The sequence below is a fragment of the Athene noctua genome, chromosome 13, assembly GCF_965140245.1.
Source record: "Athene noctua chromosome 13, bAthNoc1.hap1.1, whole genome shotgun sequence".
In the NCBI taxonomy this organism is placed as follows: Eukaryota; Metazoa; Chordata; class Aves; order Strigiformes; family Strigidae; genus Athene; species Athene noctua.
The window spans coordinates 17,843,574-17,859,467 of record NC_134049.1 but is presented as its reverse complement, the minus strand read 5'-3'; the positions used below and the strand labels follow the sequence as shown (position 1 = coordinate 17,859,467).

The 15,894-nt window shown below is 36.5% G+C and overlaps 1 protein-coding gene across 4 annotated transcripts in view; it reads left to right on the top strand.

The window, feature by feature from the left end:
* OTUD7A (OTU deubiquitinase 7A) overlaps nucleotides 1-15,894 on the top strand; it is a 143,975-nt gene that overhangs the window by 45,242 nt on the left and 82,839 nt on the right. For all 4 annotated transcript variants that reach the window (XM_074917437.1, XM_074917438.1, XM_074917436.1 and 1 more), the window contains exons 2-3: nucleotides 4,464-4,536; nucleotides 5,138-5,243. The gene's annotated coding sequence lies outside the window, so the exon portion shown is untranslated. The remainder of the gene's footprint in view (nucleotides 1-4,463; nucleotides 4,537-5,137; nucleotides 5,244-15,894) is intronic.

Genomic DNA, 15,894 nt, shown 5'->3' with positions numbered 1-15,894 from the left:
GCATGAAAGAGTCAAATTAATTGAATGATGTGTATCTAGACAGTCTAATAGTTTAGTCTTTCTTACTCTTGGCACAATGTTCCTTGGCTACTGAAGAAAAGGAAGATGTTCCAATCTACTTTTCTTGCCCCAGTCTTCTAGGATGGTAAGACTGGTGCTATTTCCACAGATTGTTTATTTGTGAGATTGCAAAGAAACGTGCAAAGATGTATTTGGAAATTTCTTTGAAACACAAGCTGTGTACAACGTGCTCCTAAAGCCCTCAGACCTAATCTCCAACCCAGCTTGCTTTTATATTATTAAAGATGAAGACTGGTTTTACAGCTGTCACCATGTCAGAAGGTGCCAGCAGCATTGTGGAGCAGACTTCAGTTCTGCCCTCAGTACAGTTGCAGTGGGCCAACCTGTAACTAGCTCAGTTGCAGCTCCCTGAAGCTGTGGATCTACAAAAGAGGAGAGCTCATGTGAAAGGTCACTGGCCATGAAGAAAGATTCTTTAGCCCACTTGCTTCATGTTGCCTACTTTGTACTGGCTATGCTGTTTTTGCAGACCCTTCTGTGAGCTGATTCAATCCAGCACAAAATTCTTCCAGACAAAAAATGTAGCAGGGCTTTTTTTGTTGGTTGAGTGAGTTGAAGTGGCTACAAGACCACTTAAAGTATCGGAGCAAATGAAACGGAGGAAATGGCACCAAACCAGTGCAGCAGAGAAGGGAGTCCGCCTTTTAAACCTAATAGGTTTTAGTATCATCTTTGAGTCAGTACAGACTGGTTTTGCTAGGAAAGTAGTATAAAACAGATGTGTGGAGATTGGGGTTAACATCCATTGTTTGTTCAATTCAGATTTTAGCTATCTTATTCCAGAATATGAATGTAAATAATTGATAAACTTGAGAGTTTAGATTTGGTAGCTTTCTAGCATGGGCCTGGAAAAGTGTCTTTGCATTATGTGATAAAAAAGTATATGTTGTATATAAGTTCTTAAATTAAAAAGACAATTTTCCATTGTAAAAATGTATCATTAGCTTTTAACCAGTCAAACAATTACTGTGTTTTCTGTGACTTCATGCTGTTACTACAGATGCTAAAACTCAGCAGCAATAAACATAACCATGTTTTTCATGTCTTAAATTAGAGCTTTGGACAAAAAGACTGCTGCCTCAAAGTGACCATGTGATACTGAGAGCTAAAGGGGACATACAGAAAACTTTCCAACATCTTGGTGATATTGTTTCTGTCAGTGTTCAAATACAGTAGCTTTTGCAAAAACTACTTAAATACCTAATCGTGACAAAACCTGACGTCTGCCATAAACCTCAGACATGGACACTTCCAGTATACCTGTACTGTTCCATCACGGCCTTTCATTTGGAACTGATCAGAATAGAATTGTTCACAAAGGTCTTTGTTTGCATTTTGAAGTTGGAAATCTTCAGTATGTATGTTTCTTTGGCCTAATGCAAAAACACATGGAACAATCATCTGCGTGACTGGGAGTGTCTGTTTTATTTTCAGAGATGGAATTGTCAATCTGAGTTTAAACAGTAATATAATCAATACATTGATATCTGTATCATATGATCAGATATGACAACATACAGTACTTACTACAGTGTAATCATGTCAAGGTATTACTACACCAAAACCTTCATGAATCATTAGTGAGAGGTTGACACATTTTGGTTATGCCATAAACAATACATAGATTGAATTTTGAAAGCATTTATTACCTTTGTAGGAGGAAATGTTTGATGTTCTCTCCATAAAAACTTTCTTGTGATTGTTTCAGTTTGAATCTAGTGTCATTTGTTTTTCTTTTGTTATGTATGAATCATTTTGACAGACTCTTCAAATAACTGAATATAGAATTGAATACTGAGGTCATATTAGTTGCTTATATTGGCAATTACACTTTCCTTTAAATCTGTTGTTCACAGTTGTAGATAACTACAGCTTTTGCTATGGCCTCTGTATTGAAAGATGAGTTTTGTGTCTCCTTGTCCATTGCTTGTGCTGTTGCATGAATTACATCCAATTAAGATGAGACGAATATACTTCCTCTCATTCTGCTGACCTCTGTTTTATTAACCAATGGATGCATTCAGGTGTCCAGGGATGGGTTTAGTGGGAGGCAAAGTAACCAGGAGAGACTTCTCTGCAGTCTCTTACATATTCCTTTTTTTACTTTACATTTTTGTTATCCAAAGAGAGTTTTGTTCTGACTGTTTTTGAATTTCTGCAATTAAAACAAGCTGGTTTTAATGGCACTTTGGAAAAACAAATGGGCACTTTGGTGGACAGTGATACTGAGTAGTTATTCCATGTCTGCTGTTTCTAGAAGCGTTAATTGAGTTTTGTGTGTCAAGCAGTTCAGCAGGATGTGAGGGCATCAGAACAGCACAACAGGCTTGGGCTCTCTTTTTGTTTCCACCAACAGCATTACTGACGCACCACTTGATCTCAATGATTTGTGTGTGTGACTGTAATGTGTGTTGTGAATGAAATGTTGCTGGTGGAAGGCAACCAGACAAACTCAAAGATCTTGAGCACTGTTCCTGGGCTATGAGAACTTTAATTGTGTGTTCTTATGTGTACAATCTGCACATGACAATATAAGCACTACAGTGAAATTGAAGTTTGAGCCGTTTTAATGTAGAAGTCTGAAATAAAGACCTCGGGAAGAGATTGACCAGATGCTTTTTTCACTCTTAAAAACTCTTTTAATTTGGCATTTTTGATTGTTTCTTGTAATGCTGGGAATCAAAGGTGTGGTATCTTTAATCAATGTCACTTTTGCCTATGGACTTCAGTAGACACTTGTAAAAATGTGCATTTATGTTCCCAACTGCATGGAGTTGCATGTTCATTTTCCACACCTTAAATATGTTATTTTTGTGACCACCACCACTTCCAAATACTCTGGGTACAAATATGGAGGATATTTAATTCTTTTGGGTCAGGTTACCATAGCTGTTTTCCCATTTCATTGGCATTTCTGAGAAAAGTGAACTTAGTGCTTTAGGTGACTGACACGAGTTGGTCTAAACCTAAACAGGTGAAATACAACTGAACCTGAAAAACAATAGCAACTTATGGCTTTTAAAATGACCAGTGAAGGTGTGGTATATTGAAATAAATTTGTTGACAACATGTACCAGGAAAAATATAATTGAAAGAGTGGAAAAGGAAAATGGAAAAGTGAGTTTGTTAGTCTTTCTTTTTGTAAAACAAATATATTTAACAAATATGTGGATTTACTTACATAAATATACATTTACTTAGAAGTAAATATATCTCTATATATGAACCTGTTAAGAAAAAGCAAACTGTATGTAGAGAAGAAAGTGTAATATGTTCTAACTGGGAGGAACAAAAATTCAAAGAATTCAGAGAAAACAAGTACAAGAATGCTAACCATAAAAACTTTAAAAGGTATAATGTTTTAAGACCTTGATTAATGGTACTTAGACTAATAGAGAAGCAAATTTCAGTCAGGATCAGAAAGAATGATATCTGGGCAGAGTATCACTAAACAGGCTTTAAAAGAAGAGTATGTGCTGGTCATTTTTGCTCTTCCAACAGGTGAACCTGATAAAAAGCTAGATAAACTACAGCATGCTCACATATCCAGTCAGGAAGCAAAAAATTATCATATAGCTCTTTAAACCACTTGGTCTATGTTTCATGGTTAATTTAATTAATAATAAGGATTCTTTTAGACCAATCTGCAGTGCTTTGTTGTTGTTGGGTTTGTTTGTTTTAAATGATACTCCTTTTTTTTTTTTTTTTTTAACAAAAGCTGTAAATCTCAATATGCAGATGAATGTTTCATGAGTAGGAAGGAACTAAATATACTGGATCAGCTGGAATAATTTACTCAGTTCTTTCATTGACATGGAATGTACAGTCAAACTGGTGGAAAACCAACCCTTTGAACTGGATTTTGAGGTATACTGCCTTTGTTTCTCTGAACCAAACAGTAGGGTGGCTGCATTCCTGAGAAGCTGTCATCGATGCACATACCTCTGCAATGGCAAAGCAATCTCAATCTTAAAGTGTACCATTTGGGTTTATCAAGTTACTTTTTAGAATCTTTATGTCTAGGTTAATGTGTGCCAGTGGTCAGACAGTGTTTTTCCTCAGAAAGTTTCCTTTCTGTTTCTCTGTTTGGTAATGAATGTTTCTTTTGCTTAACCTAAATTGGTTTGGGCTCTGACTGAAGTTCTTGATGGAAAAACTATTGTGATCTCAACAGTGAGATATTGAAGTGCTTATAGCAATTTGGGGAATGGTCAAAGCTGGAAGAAAGGAAGAAAATATTTCTCCATAATAGTGCTGCAGATTAAGTTTCCAGGGTCAGGCTGTGTAGTGGGAACAATGAATAGATGCAGAACACTATTTTACAGTGACACTTCTGGAGTAAAACAGTAAAACATGTTCTGGTCTTCTCTCCATTCTCCCAGGCACATGATTCTGCAGAGCTTCAAGATCAGAAGTAAAATCAGCTGGACAGTTGCCTCCTGCCTTCCTAAATAGGTAAACACATTTCAAACATAAAGAGGGGTCTACTACTTCATTCCTGTAAATAGCTGTGAAGATCCCCTCCACTCCCCAAATTAGCTTCTGTTATTTAGTTGTTTTGAAATGCTGAGCATAAGGGCCTTGCAAAGAAAACAAGAATTTATTTTCTGGTTGACAACAATTAAGTGTAGCCAACCAAAGAAACCAACTAAAATTATTAACAAGCTAACAGCATGCCTATTGCCTGTGGCAACATAGAGCTGATGGATGATGCAGTGCTACTCATTAAATGAGTCTTTTATCTGTGCTTCTAAAGCTTGGATGTGAAGTTCCTAAAACCATCCTTATCATTGCTGTGTTAAACTGCTGCAGCAGTTGATCTGTCACCACGGAAGCTCTGCTTTGGGCTTGGTTCCTTGCTTTTCTATTTCTTAACAGTTCATTCTGTAATAACACGGTGCAACCCATTGTGAGACTTAAATGGAAGATCGCCATAGTAATAACCTTGATAGGGTCAGTGAACTGAACAATACATTTGCTAAATAAGTGGTGTTGAGCTGATGATCCACTGCTGTAAATTGCCATTTATTTGCTGACTTTTCTGTCCTTTTTCTAGGGAGAAGGTGGGTTCACCGGTGTGGATGCCTGCCTCATTTGCTTCACCAAAATGAGATAGGGCATGCAGGAGAGAAGGGAAATTTTTGCAAGTAGAACCTACCATGGTGAGTTGGATTTTGTCGCTGCTTCTGCTTCAGAATTTCTCAGTGATGCTAAATACATTGCTTAAGCTGGTTTTCACACAAATATTTTTCCTTCCCTGGAAGCGTGTTACATGTAACACTTCCTTGGCAGCACTGCTGGATTGGAAAGTTCTTCCCTAGTGATTTTCCCTCCTCTGCCACATTAGGTCCATAGAGCTGCTTGAGGGGACCTTCAATAAATTAAAGCAGCAACCTAAATGGAGCTAAAAAGAATTACTTTCTGTAATGTGTATGAGAATATTATGAGAAACTGGTCTGTATTCGTGATTTGACACCAGTGTCTGTCTTGAGCATAATAAAAATTAAGTACATGGGAACTAGATTTTGAATTTTGAGTTGCTAAATACATTCTAAAATTGTAATAAAGTGCAGGGACTCAATACTTTTTAAACTAATCTGTCAGCCTTGACTCTATTTATAAAATAATACAGTAATTGCACACCTTACAGTCACAACTTTAACCAAGCTCATTAATGTTTTCTGAGACATGTATATACTGAACACATGAGCGCTGAACCTTCAAGAGAATCAAAAGGTTACAGTAAGTCAAATTCCTGGAGCCACACTTGCACAGTTGTGTTCAACTGAATATTTGAAGAAACTGCTGATTAAGTGATCCCTGTCAATTCTACATAATGTTTAAAAGTAGGGATCTGGAATGAAAATAGCAGCTTGAGGATAAAATTAAAGACTGTATTACAGTGCTTATGCACAGGAGAACTGAATGAGTATTCTGGGTTCTTGCGTTTACTGAATTTGACCTACAGGGGGTTATGACCAGGATATTCTTCCAGGACCTGTGGCCTTGAGGCCTTGCAGGCCATGCAGTGTTCAAATTTTAAATCTGTCTGCTTTTTTTTGCTAGAATGTGTTATAATATCCTTATATAGATATAGAAGACTTCTGTGCATATTTGTGACTTTGGAAGCTCTCTTTTTTGTGTGTGTGATCTGTTGTTATATTTGACATGCATGAACTGTTCTATAACATCTTCATGAAGAGCAGCAGTAATGCTGTTGTGAGTCGTGTTGTCGTCGTTCCCGTCCCGTGTGTCGTCCCGTCCCCCCCCCCCTCCGATGTTGGAGGCTGGGTCTTGGTTTTTTTTAACTGCTGTGAATGCTAATAATTTTTTGATCATAAAATGAAAGTTCAATGCTTAAGGATGTCAGGGTAACAAAATACCTAGTAGAGATTAATTTTCCATTACTGCAAATGTCCTGTTGTTCACTGTGATTATGAAAGAATCCAAACAGAACTTCTAACAGTCCATAGCACTGCAGCATGGAAAATTTAGCCGCCTTGGTGTATCTATTTAATTGATTTAGTTTGTTTCTAATTTTGAAGCTTAACCTTGGGTTTGAAATTCACTATAAACAACTTTCTCAACAGCTGTGGGGACTAATGAAGTCAGTGGTTTGCTATAGGTGCATTGCCTTTGTCCCCACTCCTCATGAGAATAATTCTCTCTCATGGCTTCCCTTCTTTGTTGCCTCCATTTCTTCAGTTTCTCCTAGATTTCCATTTGTATGTTATCCCAGTTCTCATACATGTCTTCTCAGTGCCCTCTGCCTGGGCAAGATTTCCTCACATACTGCACACAGAGATAGGCCTGAGCACTTGTGCATCCAAACGTATGACAGTTTTCAGTTAATTCAGAATTAATTTAAACAAAGCAAATATGATTATTTTTTTTTTACTATTGTTGTAAATTCTATGAATGATTCCTAAAACTGTAAGGGAAATTATTCTTAACCTTTATCAGTGTGAAATTTGATAACTTTATTGTGACGAACTTCCATGAAACATACCAACTTTCTCTATAGTAGTCTGTAGGACTTTAAGATGATTCAGTATTTATGACCTACTAATTGTATCGGATCTGTTGCAGAACCAAACCTATCCAGTATTTGTGAACTCTATCAATTTCACAAAAGGTATTAATCTAGACAATGATTTGACTATATTTTTAACCATGTATTCCTTGAGCTGAAGCAAACAAAAAAGACTTAATATTAAGTGGACTAAACCATGCTTCCTGCTCTAGTGTAAGCCCCTAAATCAGATGCAAGTTATTAAATAGATGAGGTGGTTTAGAACCAGTTAGAATTGGGCATGGAGTGTAAGCAAGACAAACAATTTTTAAACAATATCTAAATGTTTTTATTCATAAACGGATTAGTTGTGATGAGGTTGTAGAAAACTGCTTGGAATTTTGTGGGAAAGTGATGCTGTTCTGAAAACAAGGAAACATGTTGAGCAGAAGAGGGGGAGTGCCAAATACATGAAGAGTTTGATTGTTGTTAAAATCTACAGCATGGTAGGATGCAAGTGTTTTGAGGCCGCTCAGAGGAATAATGCTTGTTACCGAATGCTTGATGACCAGCTAGTCATAAGGCCACTCTGTAGAGCCTCCTTGAAACGTTGCTTGGATTTGTGACGGTCTGCCTGTGATCAAGGTGTGGCTGGGTGTTAATGAATGGCTTTAATAAGTGCTCTGCAGACTTTTGCATAAATACTTTATTTGTGTTGTCAGGTACAGATTGTTAATAGGAAGTAGAAGTATGAGGAGAGGAGGTTTTTAGCTCACTCCAGTGTCAGGAATAGGATTTAAAAGATCAGACAGAATTTAAAGCTCTTCACACTGTACCTTACTGAGAGTTTTAAATAACTATTTATTCTACATCAGTCAGTGTTGAAACTTCGGCCATACAGATGTCAGAGAATTCAGTGGTGTTTCTCATGGATAAATTCATAGCATCTGTTTTCCAGTTTGCTTTACAGAAGGGCCTTTTCATTGTTGCATAATAAAGAGATATGAACTTACCTACTTGCAGTGATATGAAAAAATAAATCTTTCTATTGGATTATTTCTATGTTTATTTTTTTATTATTCAGGATTACATGAGCATGTATCATGAGATAAGTTGACCATGAGGGATGGATGAACAGGGGAGGGAGAGCTCAAAAATACCAGGACAGCGCTTCTAGCAAAACTTGGGGAACATAATGGCAGTTCATGGTCTTTCAAGTAGAACAGAATCGGAAAAAAAACCAGAAGTGAAATTCAAACAGAAGAAACCTTTAAGCTATCTAACTCTAATTTTCTATTGCCTCAAAATAATTATTTTTAATACTTTTGATATTTCCTAATCTGTTCTAAATATAAGAAATGTGTATAGCAAAGATGGTGAGTAGTCATCATTGATCATAGATTTTAGGGCAGACTATTTGGTAGCAAATTTTACTGTCTTGCAGGTGCCAGTTTTAGCTGCTTTTGAAATAGTGTATTTTTCTACTAAACTTTTCTGTTTAAATTGGAGATTGTGCTTTTAAAGTCTGAGCCATAACCTTGTTCTGCTACTGGTGTTACAGTCTTCAGTGGAGTGATTGTCAGTAGAGTTCTGATCTTTCATAAACATCATACTGACAAACCTTAAAATAGATTTTGCAACTCAGGTGATTGGAAAAACTTGCTGGTAGTGTGAAAATTGGAAAAAATCAACAACAACAAAAAAAGCAAAACATGGATTTTTGCTTGTGTTAAAAAAAAAAAAAAAGGTCTCTCAGTTCCAGACATTAAAAATAAAGCCTGCAGAGTTCTTAGCTAATGTATTTGTTAAGTTATGCTATTGCAATTTCAGGGGAAACTCTTATAGAACTCAGTCAAGCATGAGTAAAGTTATTAAATACAACATTGGACTACTTCTTGATTTGCCTGTATTTCGTCATTTTAGCCACCATCAAACTTCATGGAGGAATAGTACAAATTTGAATCAACACTGCTTGGATTCAATATTTTTGAACAAAGGATGGGGATTCCTCAGTATTTCATTATTTTGAAATATATTTATAATATCTGAATGATGAAATTAGTTCAGCAATGTGTCTGCAGTAAAAGAAAAAAGTAATTAAATAATAAACTGTACTACTGCAGGTATGCTTCTCTTTCATGGAACATAGTGCTGGAAAGGCCTGTATTTTCTTTCTATCTCCGTAAGTCCTTTTGTAATTCATTTGAAATGAGAGAAATACTGGTTTGTTCAAATTCATTGCAAAGCAATGATAAATACATTTGTGTTTAAAAAAAAAAAAGATTGGGGGGCTCTGTTTTGATGGCAATAGAGCAGTGTCACAGAATAACATTGTCTTATATGAAGTTTTAAAATGAAAGCAATATAGGTGCTAGCAAGAAAATGTGCGTATTTAAAAAAAACCCAAAAAGTACTTGTGAGCTAACCTGTTTATCCAAGAACAACAGCCGGTGATCTCAACTGTGAAATGTCTCTCAAAGAGATGAAAAAGGTATCCTTGACCAATACTGCTTTCCTTTTGCTGTCCGAAGTGTAACAGCTGGATGAACCGGTTGTGCGTTTTGCTGTTAGCATTATGCTCTCTTGTGCTTTGGTATATATGGTCTTGTTTTTCTGCCACGCTGTTTTATGAAGTCAATAGACATTCAGGAAGAGCTGGATTTCTACATCTGACAATTGGACAGTTGTAAAGTTTGTTGAACATACTGTATTGATCTGGGGACTTGAAGTTATTTTTGTTAGTTCTTTTGGGTTTTTTTCCTTGTTGAGTTGTAATTATTCAAATATTATCTGGTACAGTTTAAAGATAAAATAATGTTCTTCAATAATTGCAGGGGATGGAGTAAGAACATAAATATAGACCTGGGTAATAGTTCCATACTGAAGAGTGTTCTTTCTGTCTAAACAGATTCTGAGTAGTAAGATTTTCATACAGTCTAGAAAAAGAGAGATGACAGAAGTGTTTACTTACCAGCAAACCTTCATACCAATTACATGAAAGCAGACTGGATTGTGTGTGGATGAAGCTGAGCAAAGAAGCAAAGTCAGAATTCACAAATCTTTATTTCCTCATTTCAAGCCTGAACTGTGTCCAGATCCTGTGGGGTTTTTTTGTCTCTGACTACCAAAGGTCTCTTCCTGAATGCAGATTCTTTGTCTCTCCCTTTCAGAGGTGGGGCTTGATGTATCAAACTATCTTAAGGCTACTGAGCTACTGCTCATTAGTTCTCTCTATAGCTGGTGCACAGGTGGTTTGTTGTTTTTTTCAGAACTCCACCCTCCTCTGTGGGAACTGTTTGTTATTTAAGCTGTTGAGGATTAAGAATTACACTAGTATAACCTTTGGAATTCTTGCTGAGAATTTTATAAGTATCCAGTTAGATAATGAAGAAAAAGGTGATCCAAGTGTTACATGCAGAACGTTTCCTCTGGAACCACTGTCACTTCAGAAGTCCTTGTGAGTTTGGACACTGCACTCGGCATCCGCAAGTCCCTGCCTTTGTACTCTGGTGTCAGACTAATTTCATTTGTCCTTGCCAGATCACTAGCACTGAACAGATTGCATTGCTCTGTTCTGCTGGGGCAAAGTCAATCCACGTTAATGGCTTCTTTAATCTTTTAAAAGTGATTATTTTATTTGGGGCAGTGACTCTAGCCATTTCCAGTCTTTTGCTAGGGATAGTGGTCAACTAGAGATAAGCAGTGCCTGCATAAGACAAGGTAGACTAATCTTTCCACATTTTGTGCTAAGTTAACTAAAAAAAAAATAAATAATCTTAACTTGGTTCTCAGGTGTCATACACCGTTGATTTCAGTTAATACTAACAGTTAATAGCACTTTATATGCTATTAGCTGTTATGTAACTGATCTAAACCAAATCTGTCTGATGTGTCTCATCCATGCATCTGAAGTATCTAATTCTACAGTATATTTCTGTTAGATTTTGCTTTTCAAGGACTAGAAGAGTAGGAAATCAGAGTAGACCAGGGAGCCTGGAGATCTGAAGAAAAAGGAGGAAGTTAAATGATCTAATATTCCACCTTACATTGCCAATCTAAAAATCTTCAAATGGCAAAATTAGCTTCTAAGCATTTAGTAGTTTGTTGCAAAAATAGATCATTCTTGCATATTCCTTTTACCATCATTACAGAACTTACTTGTCAGGGTGTCTTCTGATACATGACTTGGAAAAGAAAACCCTGGTTTAGACTAAAGCTTAAAGCCACAGATGATGTTGTGTTGCTGTCTTGAAGCTGTAGCTTGTACTGTGTAAGCCCTTCAGTTCCTACTAAGCTCAACATCTACTTTGACAAGAGGGTTTTCTGGGTTGTAAACAAACCAAAGTGTCTCTCACTCTCCCTCCCAATGGCTGCTCTGGGCTCATCTGCAAAGAAATCTGGTAAGTTCTAGTTTGTTTTACACATCTGCATCAGATGTCTGCTGTCTCCTACAGGGCTGGTGATGGTGTCACCTAATGCATAATAAACTACTGGTTACAAGTTTTTAGGAAACTGCCGCCTTTGACATGTAACCAATGTCCCAGAACCTTCTAATAATGAGGAAATGGTTATCAGTAGAAACAAATCTCACTTCTAATTTTCTGATGCAGCTAATATAACTTGTAGTCAGAGTGATAAGACAGAAAAGTTATTCCATTTTATTTCAGTGTTATCTAGACTATTGCTGTGGTAGTATTTTTAGACGAGTGTGTTGGCTTATTATAGAGCAGTGGCATTTGATTTTGCTAATAATTGGGACTCATTACCTGTCACTACAGGCAGCTTGAATTCATCGTTTGGCAGTTACTATTAATTTTAGGCTAATTTAAGTCTATATGCTATTTGATTGTAGTCTATCTGAAATTCAATATTGAATTTGTCTTAGGAGTCCTCATTAAGGTACAATTAATAAAGACTAACTGCTGTATTAGGCTACTTGGGCTGCTCTGACTAATGTGGGTGGAAGTAGAAGTGTGTTTTAATTACAAGCAATACTCCACCATTCTGAGATTTCATAGAGTCATTTCAGTGGGAAAAGACCGTTAAGATCATCAGGTCCAACCGTAAACCTAACACTGCCAAGTCCTCCACTAAACCATGTCCCTGTCCCACATCCACATGTCTTTTAAACTCCTTCGGGGATGGTGCCTCAACCACTTCCCTGGGCAGCCTGTTCCAGTGCTTGACAACCCTTTTAATTTCTAGTTGGTTATTTTAATCTGTCTGAGACAATTTTATTACATAATAACAACAATATGGTTATTGTATGAGTACATATTGTTAGTGAGTGCAAACATACAGCTTTGCTTTTTCAAATGCAGAAAACATAAAGAATATATTTCATATAATTCATGCTCTTTACCTCTGATTACCTGTCTTTACAGGTTTCATTACTTATTTTATCAGTGTGGACTGGGCTAATTTACTTAGTCCTCATGAAACCAAAATACTTTTGCTTATTACCAGGTGTAAAATACTTCTAAGCCCTATTCCGTAGTGAGAAATTAGATTCATCCTCTTTTGTACAAACTGTGTAAGTCATGTTTTTCCCCACTCAATGAAGCCATGTCTCTAGGGCAGTAGCTTCACACAGCTTTTCAGGCCAGTGTATCCAAACAAAAATTAATGTCTTAGTCAATTTTGTCCAAGGCATGTTCTTATGGAATTCCAGGAATTTTTTGTCTTGAAGACAAATCTTGAAGATTTTTCACAGTAAAGCTGTGTTTTTCCAAGGCAGGTAGCTCTAGACCTGGATAAAAAGAATTAAAGGTATACTTAAAAAAATATGTGTTCTCACTGGACAGTCCAATCATCAGGATGTATTTTTAAGGAAAAAATACTGACTGCCTCAATTTAGAGCAAGAGTCTGTCACTCTAAAGAAATCTACCTTAATCTAAGAAGGCCTAACATGAAAATAGTGTAGACTAGTAGAAGGATGCAGTTTAAACATTTCATGCTGTAGAAAGACTTTTATACTACTTAAAAACTCCTTTCATAGTTATTTAGCATGAAGTCCATGAGTAGTGTCTACAGACTAAGGTAGTAGAGAGTGACTACATGATAAAAATACGATCTTTGTTTCTCTCTCAGTATTACTATTTTAGGTAAGGTGATTAGAAACGCCAAGTTTCTGATGTATTAAACCTTTAAAATCAGGACAATTCAAAATAAATGTCATCTGTTCTAGATGCTGTGCGGGCTCTGTCATAAATTTTTAGCATTGCAGAACCAAACTATAGCCCAACCTAAGTTCATGTACTGTTTTGAATTACGTCTTTTGTGAAGACAAAAACAATTTCAGTAAAATTAGACAATACCTGATCTCTCAGTTTTATTAATGTGTATAAGGGCAGAGCATATGGATGGAGAAGTTTGTATAGCTAAGAGAAGAGTGAACCAGTTGATATATCGAAGGGGAGACAGGGAGTGACTCCTTTCCAAGTAAATAATCTCCTCTCACATTTCTTCTTGATGTACCTCCATATATTTCAAGTGAAAATCTGACACTGTTTGTTTCACATGGATGTTAAAAATATTTGGAAACTTTATTCAGAGAGAATAAAATCCTTTTGAGTAACTAAAGTAAGTTTCAGTGTAAATTAGACCAGTAAGATTCTAAAAACATCTATTCAGGGAGCAGTTAATTTCTTACAGAGGACTAGAGGATCTTTAACACTCTTATAAGCTGAAATGGTATTTGGCAAATAGGTTTCAAGACTGAAAAAAAGTCAAACACATGCTGTGGTTAAGTTCCAGACACTTATTTCCTGGCCATATTTTGCTAAATTTGGAACTGAGTCAACATCCTTTGCAAAACGTGTACTGCATGTAATGTTCCATATATTGTTTCATTGGAGGCTGTGAGATTTTGCTGTTTCATTTGTGTTCTGAAGTTATTTATTGTTGCTGTGTCATAAAAACGAGTTGTGCACTGGTGGTGTAATAAACTAACAGGTGTTTTATTTGTCGTATTAAGCCGGCAGGGATTAAAAGCATATCTTATTAAAATATCTTGGTTGAAAAGTTGCGTAAGTAATTGGATAAATTTTTATGGTGAGGTATTTTATTTTGCGAGTGAAAGATTGTTCCCTTTATGCAGAAATTAAGAAAGATCTGCGCTCTTTTCAGTGTTTTTAACAGATTTCAGTACATACAAAGAAATCACTTAAATTTTTTTTCATTGATTCTGAAAGCATCTGCTGAATTGCTCAATACTGTAATTTGTTAAATACACCTCTGATTCATGTGATGATTGAAGTATCACTGAGGGGAGATGCCACCCAAGAGGAAGCCAGTTGTCCTTCTCTATATCTCTTAGCCGGTGAAGCTATACTAGTCACTACCCCTGGTTATCAAGAACAGCTTTGGTAGTAAAAAATGACAGGAGCTTAAAAATACTAAGGGATGCTTGTGTGTTCTTGAATGCCATCTGATTTATCTACAATACCCGTGAAATGGGGATCTCTCTAAGTTGCTGAGGTTGGAACTGCTCATGAGAGCAGTTGGTACAGATATTTAAATGCTACATATTTAAATATTACATATTGGCACAGGTACTTAAATACTACACTGGCATTTCTTCAATGTCTGAATTAATCCAACATGTTGAAAAATTGACTGCAATTTTCTAGCAATATATATATATATATATATATATATATATATATATATAAAACAGAGCATTTATATGATGTGACTTTAACCATCTTTCTGGAATTAAGAACCTAGACTCCCAAAAGAGTTAACAGAGACTCCAAATCACCACTAGAGCACCTTAGTAGAGCCTGTCTGCATCTGTTAACTCTCCAGGGACAAGTTCGTGTCTCCATTTGCAGATTGACTTGTCTAGCTACAGACTAGGGGTTCTGAAAGCCTTGCGCTGTGTTTTTTCCATCTCTTGGTAAGAAGAAAGGCCGATTAAATGGGTAAACCTTCAACTCTGCCATTAGGGTCTACAAATCAGAGTTATACTGGGCTGGAAATGGAAGTTTTGAAATCAGACATCACTGGATAATGCCATGCTAGCAAACTCACTGGCATGCGGTCTTGAACTGATATCAAGTGTCATGAAAAGGGGAATGCATTTTTAGCCTGTTTTTCTAACAGTCTCTCTAATGAGACTAATGCCCATCATCCGTGTATCATTCTTCCCCATTCTTCTGAAATCATTGTACAATTTGAAAGCCAGTTAGAATTGTCAAAGTTAATAGAGTTCTTACAAAATTTATGAAAGTCTGTGGCTGGTGGAGAAGGAAGACTGAAACTAGAACAGTACTGTTTTCTACACTGACAGCAGTTGTCTGGTCAGTCTAGTGCATACATGGTTCTGGTCAAACTCGGGGATGTGCTGGTGGCTGCAGAAGTTTACGGTATTAAAGGACAGATATACAAAGAAAACAAGGCTTCCTTTCTGCTGCTCACAGAACAATTTCCTGCAAAGCTGATAGGATTTTCCAGTTTTCTACATGTGGAATTGATTTATTGATTCTGTTAATTCAGAGATGTTAACTGTGCCTCAAAGCATGCTGGTATTTGTGTGTTGTTATAAGCTAAAGGTAGATAGATGGGTCCAGACAAAACTGAAGACATCAGCACCTGCATCTGAAAAATGTTGGAGCTGTTTGTAAATCCTGAAGGTTACAGGAATGTATGTTGCTTATCATGCTTATTCTTGTTAGTGCAATATCTTGGAGTGCACTTACAATGAACTTTATTTCTAGCTTTCACCATCAAAATGCTGTTTTTCTTAAGACCTAGTGTCCTTGTGCAAGAATACTGGATATTTTTCTTCACTGAAGCA